This window comes from Urocitellus parryii, chromosome 7, assembly GCF_045843805.1.
Source record: "Urocitellus parryii isolate mUroPar1 chromosome 7, mUroPar1.hap1, whole genome shotgun sequence".
NCBI lineage: Eukaryota > Metazoa > Chordata > Mammalia > Rodentia > Sciuridae > Urocitellus > Urocitellus parryii.
This window is the reverse complement of record NC_135537.1, coordinates 68,921,973-68,934,075: the sequence shown is the minus strand read 5'-3', so window position 1 is coordinate 68,934,075 and position 12,103 is coordinate 68,921,973. Positions and strand designations below refer to the sequence as shown.

General features: G+C 33.2%; 1 protein-coding gene across 3 annotated transcripts in view; it reads right to left on the bottom strand.

Annotated features, from left to right (window-relative positions):
- Cspp1 (centrosome and spindle pole associated protein 1) overlaps window positions 1–12,103 on the bottom strand; it is a 127,506-nt gene that overhangs the window by 89,981 nt on the left and 25,422 nt on the right. The window lies entirely within an intron of this gene.

Genomic DNA, 12,103 nt, shown 5'->3' with positions numbered 1-12,103 from the left:
ATATTATGTTTCTTCTGTTCTTCTTTTAGAGATTTTTCTATGCATCTACAAAAAAAAATACTTTTACATTACTGCATATATATTTATGTATGTGTGTTATATTTACTTTTCCTGTTCAGACAAATGGTCCTACATAGTTAAGCATCTTGCTTTTTCAAGGACAGCAAAATTAAAACAAAAAAAACTAATTACCTTCACCTCTTCACTCAATTTTACTTTAACTTTTATAGGAAAAATACCTACAACAATTTTAATGTGTCTGTTTCTCAGTCTAGGAAGATAAATAATTTGTTTAGCAAACAAGAATATCTTTGTTATAACTTGTTTTCTGAGAAAAAAATTACTAGGACCAGGTAGGTATTGCTTAGGATGAAGTTTCAAATAAAATTCTGAAGTTAAGCCACCAGTTCTGACTTCACATAATTTTTTATTGTGGTAAAAATTACATAATATTAAATTTACCATTTTAATAATCTTCAAATCATCAAAAAGAAATGGGATGATAAAAAAAATGGATGTTGGGGCGGGGTTGTAGCTCAATGGTAGAGTGCTTGCCTATAGCACGCGTGAGGCACTATGTTCAATCCCCGGCACCAAATAAAAAATAAACAAGTAAAATAAAGGTATTGAGTCAATCTACAAATAAAAATATATGTATTCTTAAAAACTAGATGTTAATTTTTGAAAAAAACCTTCATTTTGAGTAGAGTTCCTCTTCATAAAATTCAAAAATTAAATTACATGTTGGGATAATGACAATGGTGATTAATGTACAACTTGTAAATATACTAAAAACCACCTGTTTGTATACTTTATGGTAAACTTTATGATATGTGAATTATATCTCAATAGAGATGTTAAAAAAATCACATGTTTTTCAAATAGTGAATAGTAAAATACTATGTCAAGAACCACAGATATAAAATGAGTATTCAGATTTCTTTTTTTTTTTTAAGAGAAAGAGAGAAAAGAGAGAATTTTTTAATATTTATTTTTCAGTTTTCGGTGGGCACAACATCTTCATTTTATTTTTATGTGGTGCTGAGGATCGAACCCAGCGCCCCGCGCATGCCAGGCGAGCACGTTACCGCTTGAGCCACATCCCCAGCCCGGAATATTCAGATTTCTAAAGCTTCTACCCCGTTATTAGCACTCCTATATAAATATACTATTATAGTATTTAAAAATTATCATTTCTTAACATAATAAAAAATTTATAGTACGACAAACACTATAGATGAAATAAATGATTGCAATTTATAAACTCCTACAAAAATCACCATTTTTGTGCCTTATTCTCATAATGCAGCTAAATAATCAAGCATGTGTCATATCACTGCTTTATTACATCACTGAAAAACTTGGGTTGGGGAAGGTCAAAGTAGTATAAGCATAAATTGATGTCTATTAAATTTTACTGAATACAAAATTCTGCTCCCTACTATAAGCACTCTAGAATTCTCTGGATAAATACTTCTGGCCTGTTTAACTCCTTGGTGATAAGTTTAATAGAGGATTCCATGCTCCCAACTCTTCAAGAATCTAAAGAATCTTATAAGAATCTAAAGCATTTTATATGCTTGTGATTTTATATCATGTTAGAAAAAAAAAACTCTTTCCTCACAAAGGAATCTAAACCTTTTTTAAAATACAGAAGTTAAGCCTGAGGAGAGAAGACATTTTGAGTCTCACATTCAGAATGGAGTATCACGTGACAAACTAAGATTCACAAAGGTAAGGCCCATGCTTTACTCAATTTTATAATGCCAGGCACACAATTTGTGCCCAAGAAATGTTTATCAAATCAATGTCTTTTCAATCCATCAGCAGAGGGAGGTAGTACCCTAAAGAAAAACTAATCAAAGAAGAAAATCAAGTCGAGCAAATAAAAAAAAAAAAAAAACAAATATGGCTGGGAATACAAATCATGTCTCAATAGTAACCCTGAATGTTAATGACTTAAACTCACCAATCAAAAGACATAGGCTAGCAAATTGGATTAAAAAAAAAAAAAAAAGACCCAACAACATGCTGACTCCAGGAGACTCATCTGATAGGAAAAGACATACACAGATTGAAGGTGAAAGGTTGGGAAAAAATCATACCACTCACATGGACTGCAGAAGCAAGCAGGGGTTTCCATCCTCATATCAAATAAAGTAGACTTCAAGCCAAAGTTAATCAAAAGGGATAAAGAATGACATTACATACTGCTCAAGGGAACCATACACCAATAAGACATAACAATGAAAAATATATATGCCCCAAACAATGGTTCAGCTATGTTCAAACAAATTCTTCTCAAGTTCAAGAGTCAAATTGATCAGAACACAATAATCTCCGGTGACTTTAACACTCCTCTCTCACCACTGGATAGATCTTCGAAACAAAAGTTGAATAAAGAAACTATAGAATTCAATAATACAATCAATAACTTAGACTTAACTGACATATATAGAATATTTCAACCTGCATCAAGCAGATATACTTCTCAGTAACATATGGATCCTTTTCTAAAATATACCATATACTATGCCACAAAACAACTCTTAGCAAATACAAAAAAGTAGAAATCTACCATGCATTTTATCAGATCATAATTGAATGAAATTGGAAATCAATGTCAAAATAAAAATTATTCCAACACCTGGAGACTAAACAATATGCTACTGAATGAACAATGGGTTGCAGAAGACATCAAAGAGGAGATTAAAAGATTCTTAGACATAAATGAGAACACAGACACAATATATCTAAATTTCTGGGACACTAAGAGCAAAGTTCATTGCATGGAGTACATTCCTTAAAAGAAGAAAAAGTCAACAAATAAATGACCTCACTTTACATCTCAAAGCCCTAGAAAAAGAAGAACAAATCAACAACAAAAAGCAGTAGAAGGCAAGAAATAATTAAAATAATTAGAAATCAAATAAAAGAAACAATTGAAAAATTAACAAAACTAAAAGTTGGTTCTTTGAAAAAATAAATAAAATTGACAGACCCTTAGCTACACTAAGGAGGAGAAAGAGAACTCAAATTATCAGCATATGTGATGAAAAAGGTAATATCACAACAGACACTACAGAAATACAAAGGATAATTAGAAATTATTTTGAAAACTTATACTCCAATAAAATAAAAGATTGAAGGAAATGACAAATTTCTTAAATCATATGACTTGTCCAGATTGAATAAGGAAGATATACACAATTTAAACAGACCAATATCAAGTGATGAAATAGAAGATGCCATCAGAAACCTACAAACCAAGAAAAGCCCAGGACCGGAGAGATACACAGCTAAGTTCTACAAGACCTTTAAAGAAGAATTAATACCAATACTCTTCAATTTATTTCAGTAAATAGAAAAAGAGACAGCACTGACAAACTCATTCTATGAGGCCAATATCACCCTGATTCCAAAACCAGGCAAAGACACATCAAAGAAAGAAAACTTTAGACCAAAATATTTAATGAACATAGATGCAAAAATTCTCAATAAAATTCTGGCAAATCAAATACAAAAACAAAGATCGTGCAGCATGATCAAGTGGGATTCATCCCAGGGATACAAGGTTGGTTCAACATACAGAAATCAATAAATGTAATTCATTACATCAATAGACTCAAAGATAAGAATCATATCATCATCTCAATAGACACAGAAAAAGCATTTGACAAAATACAGCACCCCTTCATGTTCAAAACACTAGAAAAACTAGGGATAACAAGAACATATCTCAACATCATAAAGGCTGTTCTATGGTAAGCCCCAGACCAACATCATTCTAATGGAGAAAAATTGAAGGCACTCCCTCTAAAAACTGGAACAAGACAGGGATGCCTTCTATCACCACTTCTATTTAACATAGTTCTTGAAACACTGGCCAGAGCAATTAGACAGATGAAGCAAATTAAAGGGATACACATGGAAAAAGAAGAACTTAAATTGGCACTATTTGCTGATGATATGATTCTATACCTGGAAGACCCAAAAAGCTCCACCAGAAAACTTCTAGAACTAGTAAGTGAATTCAGCAAAGTAGCAGGTTATAAAATCAACACCCATAAATCAAAGGCATTTCTGTATATCAGTGACAAATCCTCAGAAAGGGAAATGAGGAAAACTACACCATTCTCAATAGCTTCCAAAAAAATAAAATAATTGGGAATCAACAAAAGAGGTGAAAGATCTGTACAATGAAAACTACACAACCCTAAAGAAAGAAATAAAAGAAAACCTTAGAAGACAGAAAGATCTACCTTGCTCTTGGATACACAAACTATCAAAATGACTATACTTCCAAAAGCACTATACAGATTTAATGTGATTCCGATTAAAATCCCAATGGCATTCCTCAGAGAAATAGAAAAAGCAATCATGAAATTCATCTGGAAAAATAAGACACCCAGAATAGCTAAAGCAATCCTTAGCAGGAAGAGTGAAGCAGGTGGCATCACTATACCAGACCGTAAACTGTATTATAGAGCAATAGAAACAAAAACAGCATGGTTTTGGCACCAAAACAGACTGGTAGACCAATGGTACAGAATAGAGGACATAGAGAATGACCCACAAAATTCCAATTATATTAGACAAAGGTGCCAAAAACATGCATTGGAGAAAAGATAGCATCTTCAACAAATAATGCTGGGAAAACTGGAAATCTATATGCAATAAAATGAAATTAAACCCCTATCTCTCACCATGCACAAAACTCAACTCAAAGTGGATCAAGGACCTAGGAATTAAACCAGAGACTCTCCATCTAATAGAAGAAAAAGTAGACCCTAATCTTCATCATGTGGGATTAGGCCCCAACTTCCTTAATAAGACTCCTGTGGCACAAGAATTAAAATCAAGAGTTGATAAATGGGATGGACTCAAACTAAAAAGTCTCTTCTCAGCAAAAGAAACAGTCTATGAGGTGAATAGAGAGCCTACATCTTGGGAACAAAACTTTATCTCCCACACATTAGATAGAGCACTAATCTCTAGGGTATATAAAGAACTCAAAAAGCTAAACATCAAAAAAAACAAATAACCCAATCAATAAATGGGCCAAGGACATGAACAGACACTTCTCAGAAGAGGATAGTCAATCAACAAATATATGAAAAAACGTTCATCATCTCTAACAATTAGAGAAATGCAAATCAAAACTACTCTAAGATACCATCTCACTCCAGTCAGAATGGCAGCTATTATGAAGAAAAACAATAAGTGTTGGTGAGGATGTGGGGAAAAAGGTACATTCATACACTGCTGGTGGGACTGCAAATTGGTGCAGCCAATATGGAAAGCAGTAAGGAGATTCCTTAGAAAACTTGGAATGGACCACCATGTGATCCAGCTATCCCTCTCCTGGGTCTATACCCAAAGGACTTAAAAACAGCATACTACAGGGATGTAGTATCAATGATATAGCAGCACGATTCACAATAGCTAAACTGTGGAACCAACCTAGATGCCCTTCAGTAGATGGATTAAAAAAATGTGGCATATATACACAATGGACTATTACTCAGCAATAAAAGAGAATAAAATCACAGCATTTGCAGGTAAATAGATGGAGTTAGAGAAGATAATATTAAGTGAAGTTAGCCAATCCCAAAAAAACAAATGGCAAATGTTTTCTCTGATATAAGATGATTGACTCATAGTGGGATAGGGAGAAGGGAGCATGGGAGGAATGGATGAACTCTAGATAGGGCAGAGGGGTGGGAGGGGAAGGGAGAGGACAGGGGGTTAGCAATGATGGTGGAATATGATGGACATCATTATCCAAAGTGCATGTATGAAGATATGAATTGGTATGAACATAGTTTATATTCAAACAGAGATATGAAAAATTGTGTTCTCTATGTGTAATAAGAATTGTGATGCATTCTGCTGTCATATATTTTAAAAATAAAAGCAATTAAAAAATCAATGTGTGGGGCTGGGGGATGTGGCTCAAGTGGTAGCGCGCTCGCCTGGCATGCGTGCGGCTTGGGTTCGATCCTCAGCACCACATACAAACAAAGATGTTGTGTCCGCTGAAAACTAAAAAATAAATATTAAAATTCTTTCTCTCCTCTCTCCCCCCCCTCTCTCTCTTAAAAAAAATCAATGTGTAAATGAATATATAAATGAATGCCTTAACAAGAAGTAATGAGAAAAAGGGCAGCATTTTGTTTCTGCTTTTGGCAGTCTGACTGCAGAGAGAGGAGAAATAATAATTACTAACCAGAGTTAAATATCTAGTTACATAAGGTCATAATGAATATTCTACTGTGTCAAGGAGAGACAGACAATGCTGCAAGGATGTTATATCCCAACAGGCTCAAGTAATTGCCAGCTTTGTGTAAAGTTATGTGTTGAAGAAATATTTTACCAGTGTTTTTCAATTCTACTTAGTGGATTTACATGGAAAAAGGAAAAAAATGATTCATTTTCACTTATAAATTACTGTTCATATTAAGTTTGATTTTATTTATCAAGAATATATGTTTTTTACTATTGATTCAAATGGCATTTATAATAATTGCCTTAGTAGACAAGTAACCATGTGTAATGCTTTTGGAATTATAATTTTATTAGTTTAAGGTTTAGTCAACAGAGAACACTAACTTTTTAATTCTTATTTGTGTCATCTGGTACCAAAGTTTTTACAGCATTGGAGGCAGCTTATAAAAATCAAGAACCGGGCTGGGGATGTGGCTCAAGCGGTAGCGCGCTCGCCTCGTATGCGTGCGACCCGGGTTCGATCCTCAGCACCACATACCAACAAAGATGTTGTGTCCGCCGAGAACTAAAAAATAAATATTAAAAATTCTTTCTTTCTCTCTCTCTCTCTCTCTCTCTCTCTCTCTCTCTCTCACTCTCTCTTTAAAAAAAAAATAAAAAATAAAAAAAATAAAAATCAAGAACCATAAGAAACACTTTATAAACATTCTAATTTTTAACTATGAATTAACAATGGCATCTTAATTAACTTAATGAGCTAATATGATGTTTAAAGTCAACTATTTTTCTGCTGTGACTAAAAGATCTAACCAGATCAATTAAACAACAAAGTTTATTTGAGGGCTCTTGGTTTCAGAGGTCTGTCCATAAAAACAGACTTTTTTTCCTCAGTGCTCAAGGTGATATAGAACATCACAGTGGCAGAGGGAAGCAGCTCATATCGTGATCAGAGAGCAGAGAGAGAACAATTCTACTCTCCAGTTACAAAATATATACCCCATAGCCAAGCCCCCAATGAACCACTTCCTCCAGCCACACCTTACTCACCTCCAGCTACCACTCAATTAATTCACTGATTCGGTTGAGGTTCTAACCTAATCATTTCTCCTCCAAACCTTCTTGCATTGTCTTACACGTGAGCTTTTGGTGGACACCTCACATCCAAACCATAACAGACAATGAATGATGGGACTTACTTATTCAGCTGTTGTCTTTTGATGGTTCTAGTGGCAAGTTAATTATTAGTGTCATTTTAGGGTCATTTGAAGTGATGTCACTTCATCAAGTACACATCAATGACCCTAAGACAGCTAACATTTTGCTTCAGGATTATAATAATTAGAAGCATTTAGTTTCTCCAGCAGTTGTGGGTTAAAAAAAATATTTAAAATTAAAGCATATAATTTTTTTAAAGTAATTTATCTTCTAGCATAATATTCATAGTCTTTTTGTTTTGTTTTATGTTGTCATAAACTTTACTTGGATTTCAGGGACTCAAAAACAAAGTTTAGTTCTTATACAATAACCAGTTTTGCTGAGTTAATACATAGATACAAGGCCAAACAAACATGAATATTTTTTTTAAGTTTCTTCTAAATGATAAGATAGGGTTACATGGTTCTATCAAATGGTAGACTAAAGACATGATAAAGAGTAATATAGAATTTGTACACCTCTGTACCTTCAATATCACAAGATTTAAACATTCACCTGTTGAATTTAGACCTGGATATACTATTTACAATGCTGAATTTTGTTGGAATACACTACAGTAATTAAGAAAACACAACTTTTAAAATCATACAATTGTATTTTTACGTTGATATCCAATATAAGTAAATACATTTAGTCATAGTCTCTTTAATACATCCTTTCTTTCAAAATAAAAACATTTTATTTCTATGGTCTATATGACATTAGCAATCAACATCATTTTAAAACCATATAATAATTATTATGGTAATAATTGGTTTTTATTTGTTTGTTTATTTTTATGGACTCTTTTTTTTGGCTGATGGACCTTTATTTATTTATTTATTTATTTATTGTTATTATCTTGGTTTTAATCCTTCATGGTAAAATATACATTTATATTTATATATATGAATAAATTTTCTTGCTTATTCTCCTTTTCACTATTTTTTTAATTTTAACTTTTAATTTGTTATATATGACAACAGGATGCATTATAATTCATATTACACATATAGAGTAATATTTATAATAAGCATTCTATAAAACAAATCACCACAGAACATTGACCCTTTTTTTCATAGTTATATTCCATGATTATACTATCAGAAAATACTATGTAAAAATAATCAGAAGACAAATTTTAGGAAATAATAATAGGCCTCTACATGATTTATAGAGATGTGACTAATTGAGAAAAACATGAACTCTCACATCATATTACTTATAAGAACCCATCCAACTCATACAAAATGAACCAAAAAAAAAGTATGTTTGCAATTTCATTATGGATATGCTAAAAGTGATAATTAAAAGTACAACTAAAAATTAGTGAAAACATTAATAACTTGCTGTATTTTATGAAATCTTTACATTAACTGTAATTTTTACCTTAGCCTAAATTTTAGAGGTACATAAATTTTGGTGCTGCTTTATTTTCTGATATTACTTTTAAATTCCACAATATGATTTTTTTCTTCCTGATAATTCTTTCTTTCACAGATTTCCAGTAATTACACTGAACATGATTTTTTTTAAATATATCATATAATTCCTAGAATAAAACTCCTTATCTTACTTTGGTACTTTATAATCTTTTTGTTTTGCAGAATTACAAAATAGCAGCTCACGACATGAAAAATATATCTAGTGAACTGTGGAGCCTGAAATACTTATTAATGGCATTTTGATTCAAGAGAAATATCATCTAGAAATGTCCCAACCTAAAAACACCTAGGAACTTAAGATACAGAAGATGGGATTTCTGCAGTACTAAAACTTAGAGGTAAGGAAGCTGAAAAGGACCCGGAAAAAAAGGCAACAGAAGTAGATGGAGAGTCCCTACGACCACCCCAAGGTTCAGTGACTGGCAAACAGGATGCAGAAGTCACTATACTCACTGTAAATACACAAAGAAAAATTATCAAAGGGAAAAAGTACACAGGGCAAAGTCCAGAAGAAACTAGGTACAAACTTCCTAAAGTTCTTCCTCAGTAGTCACATAGGACACACTTAACTCCTTCAGCCACAAGTTGTGACATAAAGTTTTTGCCTACCATAGAAGTTCATTAGGGAATCACTTTTACTGGATTGATCACATAAGCATCCTCTTGTCAACAATGTGCCAAGACTCCAAACTCCCCAGGGGAAAAAATGGGTGTTCAGCACAAACCATATGGTTTGTACAAACAATTTTGGACACAATACACCATTCTTATCATTTAAGTAATGATTTATATTAGTGCAGGTAATTGTTTACTAGCTAAGTTCCAAGCTCATGCCAACTTTGTTAGCAGGTCTTTGTAAGGATAGGCAGTTCCACATGTACAATATTAACAGTTTTCTTCAAGAACTAGCAAAGATAGAACCACCACCAGAAAAACACTTCTGAAAGTCAAGAGAAGAAAGTATTTCAAGTAAATGACTAGAAGCTAAATGAAGGGAATAATGAAAAAGGTGAAATTTGAGCATTTGAACATTTAATGTAGCTATGTTAGGGGCTATTACTTGAACTTTTTGGGTAAGCAACATAAAAGAAAGCCTGAGTGAAGAAAGTTGAAGTGAGAGGAAGTGGACATAGTAAAGACAGACAATCCTGTTGACAAGTTTTGTGATAAAGGAGAACCAAAAAATTAGCAGTAGCCTGAGGAACATAAAGGATTTTCATTTTTTATAAAACAAGTATAATAATGGTTGTATTCTGATATAAAAGATCCTACTGGTAGAGAGGAAAAAATTTGTATGATTCAGATGAGAGAGCAAACTAATGAAGTGAAATTTTAAGTACAAAGGACTATCATACAAGTGGAAGAAATGATCTAAGGCACAAATACAACTCACCAATGTAACAGAAGGCAAAGTAGAATATATAGGGGAAGAGATCATTTTTAAATTCTAAAAAAAAAATAAAAATAATAATCTAAAGGTGTCTATTTTACAATGAAATATAAAGCAAGACCATTGGGGAGGGTATATGCTAGAAATGAAGAGACACCAAATAAATAAATAAACAAACAAACAAACTAGGACAGAGGGGTAGTACATGCATTAGGAAAATGGAGTAGAATTACCCAACAGCATTAGGTCCTACTTGAAGTTGGCAGTTACTGCTTTAACTTAAGAGTTATATAACTGTGTTTTCTCCACCAAAATTCAGCTATACCAAAGCTGGTTAACATGAGATGCCTCATATTAAATAGGATTTAATTAGAGGGTATCTTGCCAAGTAAATAAGAGAAAAAAGACACAAGAAACTTGAAGTGGGAAAAGGAGTAAATAGTGGACCTATTCAGGCTGCATAAAAAAGGAAATGATGAGAGGGTAGGATGCCATTGAAAGGGGTAGAATGAAAGAACTGTAGATCCTGGTAGGATCAATTATTTAGAATCAAATACATGTTTAAAGCAACGTTCAAGAGAGAATGAGTCAGAAAAGTAGGAAGTGGTCATCAAAGAGTGAGATACACGCAACTCTAATTTAGTAATATAGAATAGGGCTAGAATAGAACCACTGGCATGGATAGGTGGCTGAGGAAGACAGAGGACAGTATAATGAAAAGTCAAAAAAGTAAAGAAGTACTAAAATCTTTAAGGAATTAAGGAGTGCTTAAAGTCATTCAATTTTTTAAATGAGTAAATGACTTGGAAAGGCATTTTGCAAAAGAGAAAAAGACTTTGGAAACTAAATTAACTGCAATAAGAAAATAGTGGATGCAAGAGTCTGGCACTGTGAATTTCAAACTATTGGATTATAGGGCGAAGGAAAGGCATGACAGCCTGGAAGTCACAAAGAGGAATAAACATGACATCTTCTCTCTAGGTATAAGTAAGAGCTAGCACAGCACCTTACACTTAGTAAGCACTTAATATGTTAGTTGATAGTAATAGCAAGAAAAACACTAGCAGCAGGAGAAACAACAGTAGAAACATTAGAAACATGAGTTTTAATAATATTTTTATTGTCTTGTCACATTTTAGGATCCTTAAATTATTTTGCTGATTTCTTTTGTCACAGGTACAGGTACTAGTAAATCTAAATTTTCTGGTACATCACAAAATATCTATTCATTGTGAGAGCTTCCCATGTTTTAGTCAGCTTTTTTGCTGCAATGACCAAAAGACCTGACAAGAAGAATTTTAGAGGAAAAGTTTATTTGCGGATCATAATTTCAGAGGCCTCAGTGCACAGACAGCGAATGAACTCCATTGTTCTGTGCCTGAGGTAAGGCAGAACATCATGGTAGAAGGGTATGGTAGAGGAAAGCAGCTGGGGACATGGCATCAAGAAGCAGAGAGAGTGCTCCACTCAACAAGGACAAAATATAACCCCAAAGGCACAGCCCCAGTAATCCACCTCCTCCAGCCACACCCTACCAGCCTACAGTTACCACCCAGTTAATACATTCAAGTGAATCAACATACTAATTAGAGATGAGGCTCTCATAACCCAATCATCTTACCTCTGAACTTTCATGCATTATCTCACACAAGAGTTTTGGGGGAACACTTAATAACTAAACCATAACACATAGAGAAAAGCAAAGAAAATTGCCTCCTAAAAGTCCAATTTTAAAACTGACAAATACACAGCAAAGAGTACAAATTACATATAGTATTCAATGAGTTTCCATACACTCAGGTAACAACCCAGATGGAGATTTCTAGTATCTCAGAATGTACATTTA